The sequence below is a fragment of the Trematomus bernacchii genome, unplaced genomic scaffold (genome assembly GCF_902827165.1).
Source record: "Trematomus bernacchii unplaced genomic scaffold, fTreBer1.1, whole genome shotgun sequence".
In the NCBI taxonomy this organism is placed as follows: Eukaryota; Metazoa; Chordata; class Actinopteri; order Perciformes; family Nototheniidae; genus Trematomus; species Trematomus bernacchii.
The window spans coordinates 1,916,720-1,934,613 of record NW_022987710.1 but is presented as its reverse complement, the minus strand read 5'-3'; positions in this window follow the sequence as shown (position 1 = coordinate 1,934,613).

Genomic DNA, 17,894 nt, shown 5'->3' with positions numbered 1-17,894 from the left:
AGCAATTATAAAAGCCACACCTCCCACTGTTAAAAGGAGGTAACCCCACTTTGCTTAACAACTATAGGCCAATCTCCAAATTAATTAAGGTGTTGGAATCATTTGTAAATCAGCAACTTAAGGACTTTCTATCAACTACAAATATTTTATTTGACTTTCAAAAAAATACAGTACGGCAACGGCTGCCTTAAAGGTAGTTAATTATTTTATTGAATTCTTAGACAAAAAGCAACATTGTGCAGCTCTTTTCATTAACTTGTCCAAGGCTTTTGACACTGTGGATCATGCCTTACTGGTACAAAGGCCATACAGTATTGGTCTGTCAGATCAAGCTGTCTGTTGGTTTAGGAACTATCTTTCAGGCAGCTACCAGAAAGAAGGTATTACTTGCTCTCATATGTATTGGATATGTATCCAAGGGTGTGCCACAGGGATAGGTTCTAGGCTTATTAATATTTATTATTTGTATTAATAGTCTAAATAGTCTAGAAACATTTCAAATGCAAAGTTTCACTTTTATGCTGATGATAGTCATTTATTGCTCTTTGTCAGATAACATCGAAAGAAAAAACCATTGGCACACCCTTATTTATAAGGCTATGCTTGGTGCTCTCCCGCCTTATTTGCATATTTACATCAGTCAGAAAAAGTACGGGGAGAGAATGTCCCAAGTGTCTGTTAGGCCTATACCCATTGGTGTAAAGTAACTAAGTACATTTATTGGGCTTTATTGTCATATGCACAGTAGCTACAGTGTAGATATGGCAATGAAAAACTTAAGTCCCGGGCACCTCCAACAATGCAACATGAATATAGATAGGACATAAAACAGATAAAACCAATGCAAATAATAATAGATTTGATTTCTAAGCACTTTTTCAGGTGATAAAAGGCACTTTACAGTGGTATAAAATAGGAAATTAAATTAAATATAAAAAGTTGAATTAAAATATTAAAACAACATTTATCACAACACAACATTATTCACACACAACATTATTCACACATTAAAAAGTCTGAAGAGGTGTGTTTTGGTCAGTGTTTTGAAGGTGGGGGGGGTCAGTGCAGTCTCTGATGTTTAATGGGAGTGAGTTCCAGAGGGTGGGGGCATACGCTCAAAAGATGGTGTACGGCAATTTCTAAGCAATCTTTGCGATTTATAAAAAACAAACTTGACGTGAAAATGTGCAGTCCTCCACGGACACTCTGACCCATGCGTACGCGGTACGCACAAAAACAGGAGAGACGAGAAACTGCGACACCGTTGGCAGAAGGTAGCCGTTCGCCAATACTTGATAAGTCGCTCGTAAAACACAGGAGGTATGGAAACTAAGAACATCATATTTGGTAAATTGTACAGCTGATATAACACAACACATTAGTTTTTTTTCCTTTAAAGGTAGGGTAGGTAAGTTTGAGAAACCGGCTCGAGATCGCTAGAATTTGAAAATACACAACCGGAGAAAATCTGCCACTTCCTTATAGAGCCCCTCCTCCAACACACACGAACGCGCACATGACCAATGAGGGCACGAGATAAGTTTGTGCACAGATGGAAGGCTGACAGGCAGGTAGGCCATCCAGTTATTTTAGCCGGGCCGGCTAAAATGATTGGTCGTGCTTTTTACAGTATTACGGCTTCCCCAGATGAAATGTTTTTATGGATTTTTTGTCAAAGCACTTAAGATATTCATTGCTATCGGGATGTTAAGAGCATTCCATGGAATATAACAAAAAGTGTATCTCGAGCTGGTTTCTCAAACTTACCTACCCTACCTTTAACTGGTGGATATAGAGTTGCTGCGGGGGGGTTGAGACGCACAGGCTGCAGTGGAGACGCTGCGCACAGCTGATTGACAGACACAAACCACGAAAAAGATTCGAACTCCGCCAAATGAAATCCCAAAAACGCCAACTGGAACACCAAGAAAAGCACTCTAACAGTCCATCTCCAAGCCTACAGCAGCCCTCCCCGCCTTCCCTCCTGGCTCCCCCCCTTCATCCCACAGCCCTATCCAAGTTCTTCCCTGTGACCCCTCAGGAAGAAAGCCCTCAGGATTATAAAAGACCCCCATCACCCCAGCAACAAACTGCTTCCGTATGGCAGGCGGTATCGCAGCATCCAGACTAAAACCACCAGACTAAGGGACAGTTACATCCCAGGCCATAAGACTGTTAAACACCTGCACTTTTGAAAGAACATCCATAACATTCATCTGTTTGCAACTTATATCAATATTTAAATTACTTGTATATAGGCTATTCTGCACTATTTTTATTATATTATATTTTATTGTATTTACTTACACTATTATCTGTTTTATTGTGTTGCACTGTTGGATGAGCCTGTGACCTAAGAATGTCATTTTCATAACTACACTGTAGCTATGTACAGATGACAATAAAAGCCTTGAATCCTTGAGAAGGGCTTCATATCCTTTTAATAAATGTAGCCCATCATGGGCTACAAAGAAAGTGCGTAAAGTGCACATGATTTCTTTAATAAAGTGTATATGTTTTATTTTATAAAGTGTACATGTTTTATTTTATAAAGTGTATATGCTTTGTTTTATAATAATTGCCATGAGTGGAATAAACTAATATATAAAACCTTACTCAATTCAATCCTGTTCTGTAATCTCCCCACATACATAAAACAGTCTTAAATGAACTAGTGGCCTCCTGTGCATGCACACAGGAGACAACCGTTTCATTGCAGACTGTTATATGTATGTGGGGAAATGGCAGTGCATACATTATTTGAGATATACTTCAAACTCGGACGTCATTTTAGGGACATTTCGGCCAGGGGTGTATTTGTTTAAGCACCGGATTGGCAAAACAGGAGAGTCTGTCAACCAGTCTGCCTTGATCTATGAATTCATGTCCGTGACTCTCACAGTATCTGCTGCCCACAGCTGTTTTATAGAAGGTGTGTGTGTGTGTGTGTGTGTGTGTATGTGTGTGTGTGTGTGTGTGTGTGTGTGTGTGTGTGTGTGTGTGTGTGTGTGTGTGTGTGTGTGTGTGTGTGTGTGTGTGTGTGTGTGTGTAGCTGGTGCTGCGATTTCATGAAGTGAATGAGGTTTTCCTTCTATAAAACAGCTGTGGGAAGCAGATACTGTAATACCCCTTTCACACCAACGGTGTTTCAGGGCCGGTTCGGTGCTGGTGCTTGAAAAGCACCGGGTTTTCCTGTTCACACTGCAGCGGAGCAGCGTCATAGCTCCGGAATCCGGTTCGTTTCGAGCACCAAAAAGTTGTCCGTCTAGAAGCAAGAACCGCATATGTCACGCTTACGTCGGAGGGGGGCGAGATTAACTTGAGCTAACACTTAAGGCGAGTACGGCAAATAAAAGTTGTAACAAGCAGTAGTGCTGAGCAAAGTGACTAGAACGCAACCACACACTTGTTAAAAAAAACACACTTTATAAAGTCAGGCAACACTAACCAGGCTTCGTGTGATTCTGTTTATTTGTACCTTACTTTGACCATCCGTTCGCTGTTATTGATCATTGTGGAGAGCAGGCAGACGTTTTGTTTGTCATTATAGCAGCTATCGGATGGAATCAATACATGGGCTGCACAGGTTGTCATGTCCGACTATCACAAGTAGAATCATAATGAAAAATACGTCGGTAAAAAGTGCCTGTAGAAAACTGCTTAGCAAGTAGTCAGTTTAGCTTCGGTTGCTATGCTAACATCACCCATGTTATACCAGAGAAACTTTCATAACAGCGTTGTGATGCCAAACAGCGTCAATTCAGACTGACACCAAACAGCGTCAATTCAGACTGACACACATTCACTTAAGGGGAACTGGGGATATGTATCAGCTGCTTGTGTGACAGTCAGACAGTGAATACTTTAGAGCCGTGTGAGCTAACCCGGAGCTAACGGGAGAATACACTCCCGTTGAAGAGCAGCCGGCCAGCACTGCAGCGGTCGGTAAATGCCGCTGAAACACATTAATAAACAATGAACCACGGCACTCTGGAGAAAAGTATAAGGTTGGAGAAGTCGTTATTTAATTTAATCTGGCTTCGTATGATTAAAAGCAACGCAGTCCCCGGCCCGTTGTTGTTGTGAGGTGAGCTCCGGCGTTGGGGAGAAACTCAGCGACGTAAACTGTGACGTCATGACGCAGCAGCGGCAGCACCAGTCGGGCTCTGAGCGGTGTGAAAAGAGCCGGCGCTAAACCGAAGAACCGGTTCTGAACCAGAAAAGCTCTAGCACGGAGCTTGAACCGGAGTTGCGTTGGTGTGAAAGGGGCATAAGAGTCACGGACATGAATTCATAGATCAAGGCAGACTGGTTCACACCTTCACACACTCTCCTGTTTTGCCAATCCGGTGCTTAAACAAATAACTCTACACCCCTGGCCGAAATGTCCTTAAAATTAAGTCCGAGTTTGAAATATATCTCAAATAATGTATGCACTTCCATTTCCCCTCATAAACATAACAGTCTGCAATAAAACGGTTGTCTCCTGTGTGTTCCACTTCCTACTTGGCGAACCGGTAACTTTCTTGTGCGAATGAGAAAGTATTTTTTGCGAACGAGATACTTTCTCTCTTCTTTTTTTTTCATGAACCTTTAGGGCAGGGGTGGGGAACCTTTTTCCTCTCAAGGGACATCCTCCGAGGGCCGTACAAATTATTGACCTCTGCTTAAAAAAACTAAAATCACAGCCCATTCATTTCGCCTTTCTTTCATGCTGTGCAAAGAAAAAGCAACCTCTTAATCCAGATATTTTACCATGACTCGCGTATGCATGCACGTGCACGGTTGTGGCATGACCACCAAAACAGAAAGATATGGACACAAGATGGACGGGAAGATTTATTTTTAAATGTTGAAGTTAAAAGCATCAATCAGGTGCACTTTGAGAGCAACATTAAGAGATCTATGCATACATCTCTCAACACCCATATGAAACAGAACTGTAAGCAGATTTTATTTTCTTTATGGATATTTTACAAATCACTCCCCTTTTAAACTGTATTCTTGTCTATTAATAACAACTTTTTTTTACTGTCACATAGTACTTTATACCTGTTTACTTCATTCTCTTATTTTTTTATAACTATAATGATCATATAAAGATGTGCCTTTACCTCACTGGTTGTAGAAAAAGCTTCTTATATTCGTTAGCATAACTAGCTAACCAGATGCTAATAACAACAAAGTTATTGACTGTATCTGATCAGTATGACAGATGAACAGATCGCCACTGGGCTTTCAACTAAAGACACGGCCATGCAAAAACTGCGGCATGTGTACGGCTCCTTATGGGTATTGCAATCTTTGAAGTGGCGGAGCGGCGTTCTGGTGCTCTCCGTCAGCACTACACCCATGTCAGACGAGACATATACCACGTGATGACATGTTAGGCTCGTGTTGTGTTCAAGGACCCTGACCTTTGAAGTAAAAAGATATGATTCTACACTGTATTGGAGTAAACATGTATTGTTTGAACTGTTTTAGGTCATCACAAACGGGTTTTGATAAGTCACTTAGAATAGGAATGTTATTCTTACTTTCAAACTCACTGATCCAGAGATTCTGTGTTTCAACACACCAACATCCTTCTTATCATCCATAAAAGCCAGATGCGGTCATTAAGTCGTTAAAAGACATCGTTAAATAGGTGGAGAAGAGTTTAAATGTCTGAAGGAGGATAGTTTAGGTGAAAATATCCCCTGGGAAAGGAATGTAGAGTAAGATAAGGTAAAGATAAACATTGACTTTTGACCTGGGGTGGCTTGGGATCTCACTTTCTGGTCAGACCTCTGATTGAACCCGGCCAGAAGCGAATCCAGCCAGTCAGGGCACTTGGGGGAGGTGGTCAGTTTAAACAGCTCCTCCCCAGGGGCTCTCTGATTCGCTTGGGAGTAAAGTGGGAAGGAAGAGATGACCCATCTCCGCCCCAAGGACAGATATGAATACTGATGTTTGTGTGTGTAAAAATGCTTTTGGGTTTGGTGAGTTTGTTGGTTCCGATATCTGTGTCCGCATCGCATCACAAACTTGAAGTCACTTTCTTCTCGTTTGATGAGTTTGCCGGGTCCCGACGCTTTTATCCGCATCGCATCACAAATCTGAAAGCCCAGAGTACCCGGAGTACTCTGTATAACTTGTATACTTGTTCTATTTCCTACCAGTAAACTCAGAAAATTGTTATAACTTTTGATTCCGGTGTTTTCAATTCCTTTCTTAATTTAATAGAGATCCAGCCTCATCCAACGAACGGCGCGTAGCAGAGGTGTTCTGCTCCAACACCTTGGCCAGGAAAAACAGGCCCTCGCTTGTTTAATTATTTTGCGGTCTAGATTTCTTACATTTTTTTCTTTTTTCTTTTTTGTTTATAAATTACCTCGAGGGCCGTACCAAATGGTCTCGCGGTCCGTATACGGCCCGGAGGCCGGAGGTTCCCTACCCCTGCTTTAGGAGCTCCGTACATTTCCCTTCAGTGGCTCAATAAATGTATGTGTAAAAACCATGGTGATAAAGTTTTGTTTTGTTGGTTCAGAATGTGCGTCATATGTGACTTTAAAGGTCCCATGACATGCTTTTCCGGTTATTCCCCGTCCCCTTGTGTGTTATGTGGCTTTTTATGCATGTAAACGGTCTGGAGAGTCAAAAACCCTCAAAGTGCACCCTGTAGCGAGTAAAACTCTAACACAGAAAAGACCTGTCTGTGCTGCCCCAGAACGCCTCGTTGGAGATTTTTCATTTTCCATTTTTTTCTTCCTGGGTATGGTGACATAACCATACCCAAATGGACTAAATGGACCAATCCGCGGACTTCCTCACACACACACACTCAATCTTTTCTCAGCTGCAGCTCCGCGGATTTCTCGGCGGGACACGGCGAGGCTGTGTGTGTGACACAGACTCACAGCCAGGCTGCGGGTGTGTGTGTGTGCTCGGGCTGGTTTCGGGCTGGGTTTCGCTGTGTCTCGCCGACCCCACGCAGCAACCAGGAAACCACACCAGTAAGCCAGCTTACACTGTCCGCTCCTCGCAGCAGCGAGCCTCGCAACGTCCCGCCAACACGGCACCCAGACCCCATGCAGCATTCTCATCTGTTTGTCATTACTGGTGTAATTTTCTGGTTGCTAACGCCATTGTAACACATAATCACTGATGTTCCGCTGTAACGGTGGTGGACTCATCAGAACAGAGTGGGCGAGCTGACCAATCAGAGCACACTGGGCTCACAGGGAGGGGGGGGCAGGAGCTCCAACAAGCCGTTTAGGACAGAGTGAATACACATTGATGAAGCCATATCTAGGAGCTTATATTATTTAATAGTTATCCATTTATTTTATTGTTCTTTTTTGTTTATAGTAAATCTTCCTTTTAATTCTTACTTAAGTTTATCAAATAAGTTGTACTATGCCTCTGTTTTGTAAAGGCAGCCTTTGGGCACCGGGGGAGGTGAGACCTGCTCATTATAAATCTGGGAAACAGGTGGTAGTGGGCGGCGCACCCGGTAGGCCTATGGTTTTTTACCATCGGGTAAGAACGAAGAAAAGTGCTTGTATATGTGTATAATAAATTGCACTAAAACGACTTTTGCTCGGACCTTGATTTTTACTCATGCATAAGATTCGCTGACGGGTGCCTCAGCGACACTTTGCTTTGAGTTATATTTCTTTCTTATATTTTTATGATTTTGTCCGCTTTATAGTAAAAAACCCGCCTCATGAATTGGATACTATTTTTTGGAAACCCTTTTTCTGTGGATGGCCCGCTGAAAAGAGGGTGAAGGATTTCCTTACTTACTTCCGCGAGTCGCTTGGAAAGACAAAAGAGAGGAGGACAGATGCCGGCCTCGTTTTGGAAATGTTTGTATGCGAGGCAGTGCGCGTGGGACTCGTGAGTAAACAAGAGGAAAAAATGAATGATGAGTCATGCTTGTTGTGATTTAATTAATGGATGCATACGCAAATGAACACATGAGCCAAACGTGTCAAATGTTATGGATGGAATAATTAAATGCTTCATCAAAGAAATAAGGGCGTCTGTGCAAGCCAGTTTTACGCAGACGCAATCTGATCAAAGGAATTGAATACAATTTAAAAGCAACTTTCAAGTAAAAATGACTGAACCTAAAACTGTTATGGAGGCAGAGGATCTTTTAAAATCCCTCACGGCCACACGCAGAGGGAAACTTGGAGTGTGCACAAGAAAACTAAATGAAACTAAAGCCCTGCTCACTGACGGTGGAAATGTTGATGATGTTGATGATTGTATGAATATGTTTAAAACTGCTATGGATGAATTCAATAAAGTGCATCATTCTCTCCAACAACTCTTATCTGGGAGAGACCGTACAGCTGTGACCAGTGTGTGGGAAGATGGCGCCTGTGTCAGCTCACCGCTCCCTCAGCTCTCTACCTTTAGCTATCCTGTTTTTGTTTTAGGTTTGTCAGAATGTCTCTGCTCTGCTCGTCTACGATCGCCAAGCTCTCCTCCACCTCAGACCCTCACTGGAGTTTATATTGCTGCCCAAACCTACATCTGGCAACCATAAATCGTCCCCCCCCCTCTACTGTTGGATATACCCACCTACCTGCGCAGGTTGCCCTGCATCCTGCCTCGCCGAAAGCGCTTTAGACGACGGGGAAAGCGTGGTGGTGCACTGGTCCATCTTAAGGCATACCTGACGGCTTCTTCTGGGACTTATCCACGCCTCGGATGTCATGGCCCTCCCGCTGCACGCCATGTGAGGGATCGGTGGATTCGCCCTGTTTTTCCGGAGCTGCGGCCTCTGCTGGGCCCGCTGACAGGTCCTCCCGCCCGACTGACTGCTCCTGGCCCGCGCGGCGTTCAACACGCACATCTTCGTCCGCTGAGACGCACTACACCTTCGGCAAGCCCGGAGCGAAAACTTTGCATGGCTTTGCTAAATGCTAGGTCGATAGTAAACAAAACGTTCCTGCTAAATGACTTCTTCACCTCTCGTGAACTGGATTTTATGTTTCTGACGGAGACCTGGGTCCACGCTGGCGAGTATACACCGTTCTCTGAACTTCTTCCTCCTGACTGTACATTCTTCAGCTCCCCCCGTGCCACCGGCCATGGTGGGGGCATAGCATCAGTGTTTAGAGCAAGCCTCCAATGCCGATTGCTTCACCCTGTAACTAGCTATGCTAGCTTTGATTTGCAGCTTTTTGAACTGAACCCGGCCTCGCCTATACTCTGCGCAGTCGTGTATCGTCCGCCAAAGTGCAATAAGGATTTCATAAATGACTTTTCTGACTTTCTGTCCGGGATCATGGTGAAATATGATCGTGTTTTAATCTCCGGAGACTTCAATGTCCATGTGTGTTGCGAGTCCAAACCTCTGGTTAGGGACTTTTTAAATCTCCTTGATTCTTTTGGTCTCGTTCAGTCCGTGGCTGGCCCAACACACGAAAAAGGACACACTTTGGACTTAGTATTATCGTTTGGACTTTCTGTCTCTGTGGATGAAATATGTGCAGCAACGTGTATCTCAGACCATTTACCGGTTCTGTTTACAACATCGATCCCTTCCGCAGGAGTCGAATCACGTGCCCCTGCGCGTCGTCTGCGTTCAATTAACCCCTTGACTGCCTCACAGTTCTCTGATGTTTTTAATGCTTCTCCGATCTGTAAATTAGAGGTGAACTGTGTTTTTAGTGCTGATGAGCTTATCTCCATGTTTGACTCGACATGTACCCTAATACTGGATTCTGTTGCTCCTTTTACGCTTAGACGCACCAAAGTTCTCTCAGAGCCGTGGCTCAATGACTGTACTCATGCTCTCAGACGTGCTTGCAGGCGTGCAGAGAGAAAATGGAAAAAGGATAAACTCCATGTCTCCTTAGAAATCCTTCGTGCTTGCCTTTCCGACTACAAGACGGCAGTCAAAGCAGCCAAAACAGAGCACATTTCTCTGTTAATCTCCAAAAACAGCCATAAACCTCAGGTTCTTTTTAATGTCCTCAACTCGGTCATTAATCCCTGTGATGTTTCTCCAATTGTGCCATCGACTACTCTCTGTGATAAGTTTCTTACATTTTTTATTGAAAAAGTATCTGCTCTTAGGCTAGCCCACACTAGTGCTACCCCAGATCCTGCTCCTTTTCTGTGCCCTGCTGTCCTCGACCACTTTGAGCCTGTATCCCTCTCTTCTCTCTCGGATGTAGTCATGCACCTGCGGCCGACAAACTGCACCTCAGACAGCATTCCCTCTCGCCTTCTCAGAGATGTTGTCGAATCAGTTGGAGCAAGTATTTTATTACTTATAAATACCTCTCTTAGCTCAGGATGTGTCCCAGCTGCCTTCAAACATGCCGTGGTCAAGCCACTACTTAAAAAGAAAAATCTCGACCCTTCCATTCTCGCAAATTTTAGGCCCATCTCCCAGCTACCTTTTTTATCTAAAGCCCTGGAGCGAGTAGTCTATGCCCAGCTGCAGTCTTTTTTAACCATGCATGGCATCCATGAAAAGTTTCAGTCTGGCTTCAAACCCATGCACAGCACTGAAACAGCCCTTTTAAGAGTTTTTAATGATCTGCTCCTAGCCGCCGACTCAGGTAGCCCAGCTGTCTTGGTGCTGTTAGACCTGACAGCTGCCTTCGACACTGTGGACCATAGCATCCTGTTGTCACGGCTCGAACAGTCCGCTGGCATCACAGGCTCTGCCCTTGCATGGTTCAGGTCCTACCTGACAGACCGTAGCTTCTCAGTACAGCTAGGTGCCTTCTCCTCTGCCAAAGCCCCTCTTACCTGTGGGGTTCCCCAAGGCTCGATTTTGGGCCCCATCCTTTTTCTACTGTACATACTGCCCCTAGGTTCAATTCTCACAAAACACAACATCCCCTTCCACTGCTACGCCGACGATGTACAGATCTCCTGACTTTTCCCTGTGTTTTTTTATATATCTATAATTTATTGTCTTTTATTGTGATTGTAGTAATGTGTTTTTATGTGATTGTAGTATTTATTACATGTACAGCACTTTGGCCCGACCAAAAATCGCTTTTAAATGTGCTTTATAAATAAACTTTAATTTGATTTGATTTGATTTATCTGAAGAGGAAAAAGACATTGATGTAACAGACTGGTATGAACCCAGAATTATGAACTTTAATTACTTTGCAAAGGAAGTTAAAGCATGGAGAAGAGAACGTATTGCACAACTACAAGTTGATCCACTTGACAGTATCTCCAATGCCTCAAAAAGGACTACAACATCAAGGGCCTCATCTGCTGCTAAGTTAGCGTCAGCAGAAAGGGCAGCTCTGGAGGCTAAGTCTGCTGCTTTAAAGGACATGCATGCACTGCGACTGGAGGAAACAATTCTCAAATCAAAAATGGAAAAGGTGGAGATGGAATCACAGATTGCAGCAGCAGATGCCAAAATGAGGGTACTTCAAAGCCCAAATGAGGATGATCATCTTGGGGATGCTATGAATGCTTATTTAGATGAAGAAGGTAAACTGGACAGTGTGGAGCAAACGTATACAGACACTTCTGTCTTGGAATTTATTGAAGTAGCTGCTGTACCTAAAACTCCACTACATAAAACAATTGTGGATTTCCATAAAAGATCTCGGCAAGCAAAAGGTGCATCAAGCCCACAACTGGAAAATCCTGCAATCAACACTTTTACTCAGGAAAACCTCAACACACTGGCACTGAGACAAAAGGACATAGCTGATCTCATGATAATGCAACACAATATATCCCTGCTACCTAAGAGAGAAGTGCCTGTGTTTAATGGTGACCCACTCTCTTACCAACCTTTCATGCATGCATTCAGATACTTAATTGAAGAAACAACTAGTAATTGCTAGGACAGGCTCTACTTTCTTGAACAGTTTACATCAGGTCAAGCCAGAGATCTGGTCCGTAGCTGTCTTCACATGGATGCACAAAGAGGATATTCAGAGGCCATGCAACTTTTAAAGAGACATTATGGAAATGAAATGAAAATTGCAAATGGTTATCTGGATAAGGCACTCAACTGGACAGCTATCAAGCCAGATGATGGAAAATCTCGTCATGCCTACTCACTATACCTAAGAGAATGCCTTAACACCATGCAGGACTTGGAGTACATGGATGAGCTAGACGTCACATCAACTTTAAGACTGATTGTATCCAAGCTACCATATAAACTCAGGGAAAGATGGCGCACAACAGCGTATGAAGAATTTCAAAAGAAAAACATCAGAGCTACAGATGTAGCAGCTCATTTAGGACAGTTTGAAACGCGAGGGCCGTGGTCGGCCCGTGATCTGCCCGTGATCTGCCCGTGATCCAAGAGACAGCCTCCAGTCTGACTTGAGACCGCCCCCGTGATAAATAAATGTAATTATTGTGAAGCCAGCTGCAATGGATCATTGATCCACCAGGGGGTGCAGTGGGGTTCCACACTGGAGCTCATGTGAAATCAACTTCGATACAGTACGCTGGATGTACAGTATGTCTGGTACTACTGTATAGCGGATCTTTGTTAAGATCCATATGTCACGGATAGGATCATAGTCTGTGCTAAATAAGAGACATGTAATCATTTACAAAACATCACCATGTTGTTATTTAACAAAATAATGTTGTTTAGTTGAAAAAAACGAACGAGAGGAAATGCAGCCGGCTCTCGATTCTTAATCCTAATTTAATCATCATCTTCACCACGATCATTTATGTTTATGTTCGCCGAATTGACATGAAATCACTGACAAATATGAATATACTGTATTCAACTTCATTAAAACGTTATTAACGTGCCTAAACTCAGTAATTCACTAAAAATATTTATATTTTAATGGAGCCTTGTCAGGCAGATCAGGATCCCGACGCGTGGGTGTTATTTTTCCCCATAATGACCAAGTCGCTGCAAATTATCCCGCTTATTACATGGCCACATTCTCAACAAAGTAACGACATGACTCCCAATATTAATTGAAATGCTTTTATGGATTTAGAACATGTTTTTATTGATTTAAAAAATAGTTGTATGTATTGATTTAAATTGACATGCATCCGCTAAGAAAAATAGTCCGTTGTTACCGTTTTTTAAACAGTCTGAATGAAACGGCAGCTCTCAGCTGTGTGTTTACACACCTAATGGCCCATCAGCCACAGCTCTCTCCCCCCCCCTGATCTTTCTTCTCCAGCAGTTAAGTTAACTGTAGGTTACTCTGAGTGACAAGCTTACAGTTAGTGAAGTAACCCTTTTTTTTTGTGAGTCACGACCTGGCTGTTTCATTCTAACATAACGCTCCAAATGCTACTGTTTCCACTCGGACTTCAATACAGCTACACCATTGTTTGGTTTCCATGGTAGCGCGTCTCTTTAGTAGCGCGCACTCCTTTCCTGTAAATTACAGGTCCAGCCAGGCAAAACAGTGCACTTCTCTTTCCCGCACTACTGTGACAGACCATGGGGCTGGGTCAGCCACTAACATATTCATATTTCTCTTCTCAAAAAGAGAAATATGAACGTTAGTTTTTAACTGAAATGATCAAATAAAGTCAAAATGTCAGTGTTTACAAACATTGACCATACCGTTCACCAGCCCCCACCCCCCATGCCTACTGTAGGCCTATGTTGAGTATACTGTTTGTTTAAAACTAATTGGCCATCGGAATGTGTGTGTCCCAACCCCCCCCCCTGTGATATCCCTTCTCCAGCAGTCTGTAGGTTTGTGTTCGCATATTTATGCTGTCGCAGTCCCTAAATGACACGTTTACACCTTAAAACGATGTTTAAAACGAAAAGTAAACGTTGAAGTAAAAAGATATGATTCTACACTGTATTGAAGTAAACATGTATTATTTTGAATTGTATTTTAGTGAACATGTATTGTTTGAACTGTTTTATGTAATCACAACGGTTTTGGGTAATTATATATAGAATAGGAATGTTATTCTTACTTTCAAACTCACTGATCCAGAGATTCTGTGTTCCAACCCAGCAACCTTGCCTGTTTTACCCCTAAAAGCAGATGTCGTCATTAAGGTCATTAAAGACAACATTACATAGCTTCTTATCATCCCTAAAAGCCAGATGCTGTTTTTAAGTCGTTAAAGACATCGTTAAATAGGTGAGGAAAGGTTTAAATATCTGAAAAGGGATACTTTATGTAAAAAACCCCCATAGAAAGGGAATGTGGTGTAGATAAGGTGGAGATAAACGTTGACTTTTGACCTGGTGAAATTTAGGATCTCACTCTCTGTTCGGAACTCTGATTGACCTCGACCAGAAGTGAATCCAGCCAATCAGGACACTTGGGGGAGGTGAGCAGTTTAAACAGCTCCTCCCCAGGGGTTCTCTGATTCGCTTGGGAGAAAAGTGGGAAGGAAGAGATGACCCATCTCCGCCCCAAAAATAGATAGAAATACTGATGTTTTTGAGTGTAAAATGCTTCTGGTTTGTTGAAAGCTGGTGCTAGAAGACGGTAAACCGCATCATAAACCTGGAGTCCATACTTCTCTTTTCTGAAAGCTGGTCTGTCTACCTGTAAAACCGCATCACGAGCCTGAAGTCCGGAGTACTCTGTATAACTTGTATACTTGTTCTATTTCCTACCAGTAAACTCAGATAATTGTTATAACTTTTGATTCCGGTGTTTTCAATTCCTTTCTGATTTAATAGAGGCCAGCCTCATTCAACGAACGGCGCGGAGAGGGGGGGCTATTCAGCCACCAGAAAAGTGTTCTACTCCAACAACGTTCAGGGTTTTTATTAATGGTAATTTTCAGAGTGTGTCACAAACGAGCTGAGGACCAAAATGCAAAACACGGGGAAACCAGGGATAGTCTGTAACCAGCTTTATTGAAGGCAATAACTGGTAGGAGACGAAAAGGCAGGTAGTAGGCAAAGGGCTGGTCGGGGACAGGCGAGGGTTCCAGGAGAAGGCAAGACGGGAGTCGCAGGTACAGACCGGGTCAGGGAGCAGGCGTGGCAGAATAGTCCGGGTACAGGCAGGGTCAGGAATCAGGCGAGGCAGGCAGGTCAGGGACAGGCAGGGTCGGAACCGGGAGAGCAATCTGGGAAGTAATGCTGGAAAGACTGGCATGCTGCAAAGTACGATCTGGCACTGAGGTGAGAGTGAAGTGGGCCTATATACTACTGGAGCTGATGGGTGTAACAGAGTGAAAGAGAGACAGGGTGTGGCTACCAGGTGACTAAGGAATGTTAATGCAGAAAATAGGTGAGTGAGAAAGCAGACTGTGACAGAACCCCCCCCTTAATGGACGGCTCCCGACGTCCAAGACAAACCTACGGGGAAAAAAACAAATAAATAAAAAATCAACAAAAAACCTACAGACACCGGGTGGAAGGTGGGGGTATGGGAAAGGTTAATACTCATCTGAGAATGCTCTCTCGGCCTCCCCCTCCTGGAAATCCTCGTCCTCCTCGACTGAAGACGCCTCCCCCTCCTCCTCGATGAAGCCCCCGGTCCGTAGCCGACGAGTACCCCCCGGCTTAACGCCTGGCTGAGCGTGGGTCCTAGAAGGCTGCTCCGGGTAGCGCAGGTGGAAGTCCCGGATGAGTTGAGGGTTGAGGATGTGACGAGCAGGAATCCACTGCCTCTCCTCAGGACCATAGCCCTCCCAGTCCACCAAATACTGAACCCCTCTTCCTCTGCGTCGGGAACGAAGTATACGACGAAGGGTATAGGTCGGACCCCCATCGATCATCCTAGGGGGTGGTGGTGGGGGAGCGGCGGGAATCATAGGACTCTCCCGGACAGGTTTAATCCTAGACACGTGGAAGGTGGGATGGATCTTCATGTTCCGGGGCAAACTCAGTCGAACTGCTGCAGGGTTAATGACCTTGACGATCTCAAAGGGTCCAATAAATCTGGGCGCTAACTTTTTAGACTCCACCCGAAGGGGAATGTTTTGAGTGGAAAGCCACACCCTCTGGCCTAGCTGGTACACAGGTGCCTTGGTGCGTCGGCGGTTCGCTGATGTGGCGTACCGGTTAGCAGACTGAAGCAGAGTAGTTCGAGCCCGCCTCCAAGTCCTCCGACAACGTCTGATGAAGGCCTGGACAGACGGACAGGTAACCTCTTTCTCCAATGCAGAGAACAAAGGGGGTTGAAACCCGTATGCACACTGAAAAGGGGAAAGACCAGTAGCGGAACTGATGAGTGTGTTGTGGGCATACTCCACCCACAGGAGTTGTTTAGACCAGGTCGTAGGATGATCGGAAGCCATGCAGCGGAGAGTGGTCTCCATCTCCTGATTCTTCCTTTCAGTCTGACCATTGGCCTGTGGATGGAAACCGGAGGTGAGACTGACCGTCGCCCCGATCAGTTCACAAAACTCCCTCCAAAACACAGAGGTGAACTGGGGCCCCCGGTCGGAAACCACATCAGTCGCCAGTCCGTGAAGGCGAAAAACGTGGAGAAGCATAAGTTCAGCCGTCTCCTTAGCTGACGGGATCTTAGGCAGGGGTACGAAGTGAGCCATTTTACTGAACCGATCCACCACCGTCAAGATGGCAGTATGTCCGTGGGACGGTGGAAGACCAGTCACAAAGTCCAACGAAATATGTGACCATGGGCGACGTGGAACCGGTAATGGATGAAGGAGGCCAGCTGGCGCTTGGTGAGAGGGTTTGTGCCGATTGCACACAGGACAGGCGTTCACAAACTCCCGGGTGTCAGCCTCCAGCGTAGCCCACCAGAACCGCTGCAAGACCATCCCTCTGGTACGTTGAATCCCAGGGTGGCAGGAAAGTCTGGAGCTGTGAGCCCACTGAAGCACCTCAGCCCTCAAAACCTGAGGCACAAACAAACGGTTAAGAGGACAAGAACTAGGACCGGGTTGGTCCACCAACGCAGTCTTAACCCTCTCCTCAATCTCCCAAGCGAGAACACCGATCACTCGAGGAGCAGGAAGAATAGTGTCCGGGATACCGCAGGTGTCTCCCTCCCTCCCGAACTGCCGGGACAAAGCGTCGGCCTTCACGTTGCGGGAGCCCGGGCGGTAGGAGAGGAAAAAATTAAACCGGGTGAAAAATAACGACCACCTGGCTTGCCGGGAATTCAGTCTTTGTGCCGACCTGATGTATTCCAGGTTCTTATGGTCGGTCCAAACCTGAAATGGCAGTTCTGTCCCCTCAAGCCAGTGTCGCCACTCCTCCAACGCCAACTTGACTGCTAGAAGCTCCCGGTTCCCCACGTCGTAGTTTCTCTCCGCCGGACTCAATCTCCTCGAAAAGAAAGCACAGGGGTGGAGCTTCTGATTCTCACCAGAGCGTTGTGACAGGATGGCCCCCACCCCTACGTCAGAAGCATCCACCTCCACCACCAACTGACCAGCAGGGTCTGGTACCTGTAGGATAGGAGCCGACGTAAACCGGCGCTTGAGGTCCTGAAAAGCCTCCTCTGCTGCATGGGACCATCTAAACGTTACCTTAGACGAGGTCAGGGCGGTGAGCGGGGCGGCCACGGTACTGTAGCCACGGATGAACCGTCTGTAAAAGTTAGCGAATCCTAGGAAACGCTGCAGCTCCTTCCGGGAATCAGGAACCCGCCACGAGGTAACCGCTGAAACTTTGGAGGGATCCATCTCCACACTTCCTTGACCCACGATGTAGCCAAGAAAGGCGACCGAAGAAGTGTGAAACTCGCACTTCTCCGTCTTGACAAACAGCGAGTTCTCCAGAAGTCTCTGGAGGACTGTCTGGACGTGATGGATGTGTTCCTTGAGGGTCTTTGAAAAAATCAAAATGTCGTCCAAATAAACAAAAACATAACGATCCAACATGTCCCGGAGTACGTCGTTCACCAACGCTTGGAAAACTGCAGGGGCGTTGGTAAGTCCAAATGGCATCACCAGGTACTCGTAGTGTCCTGAAGAGGTGTTGAAGGCGGTCTTCCATTCATCCCCCTCAC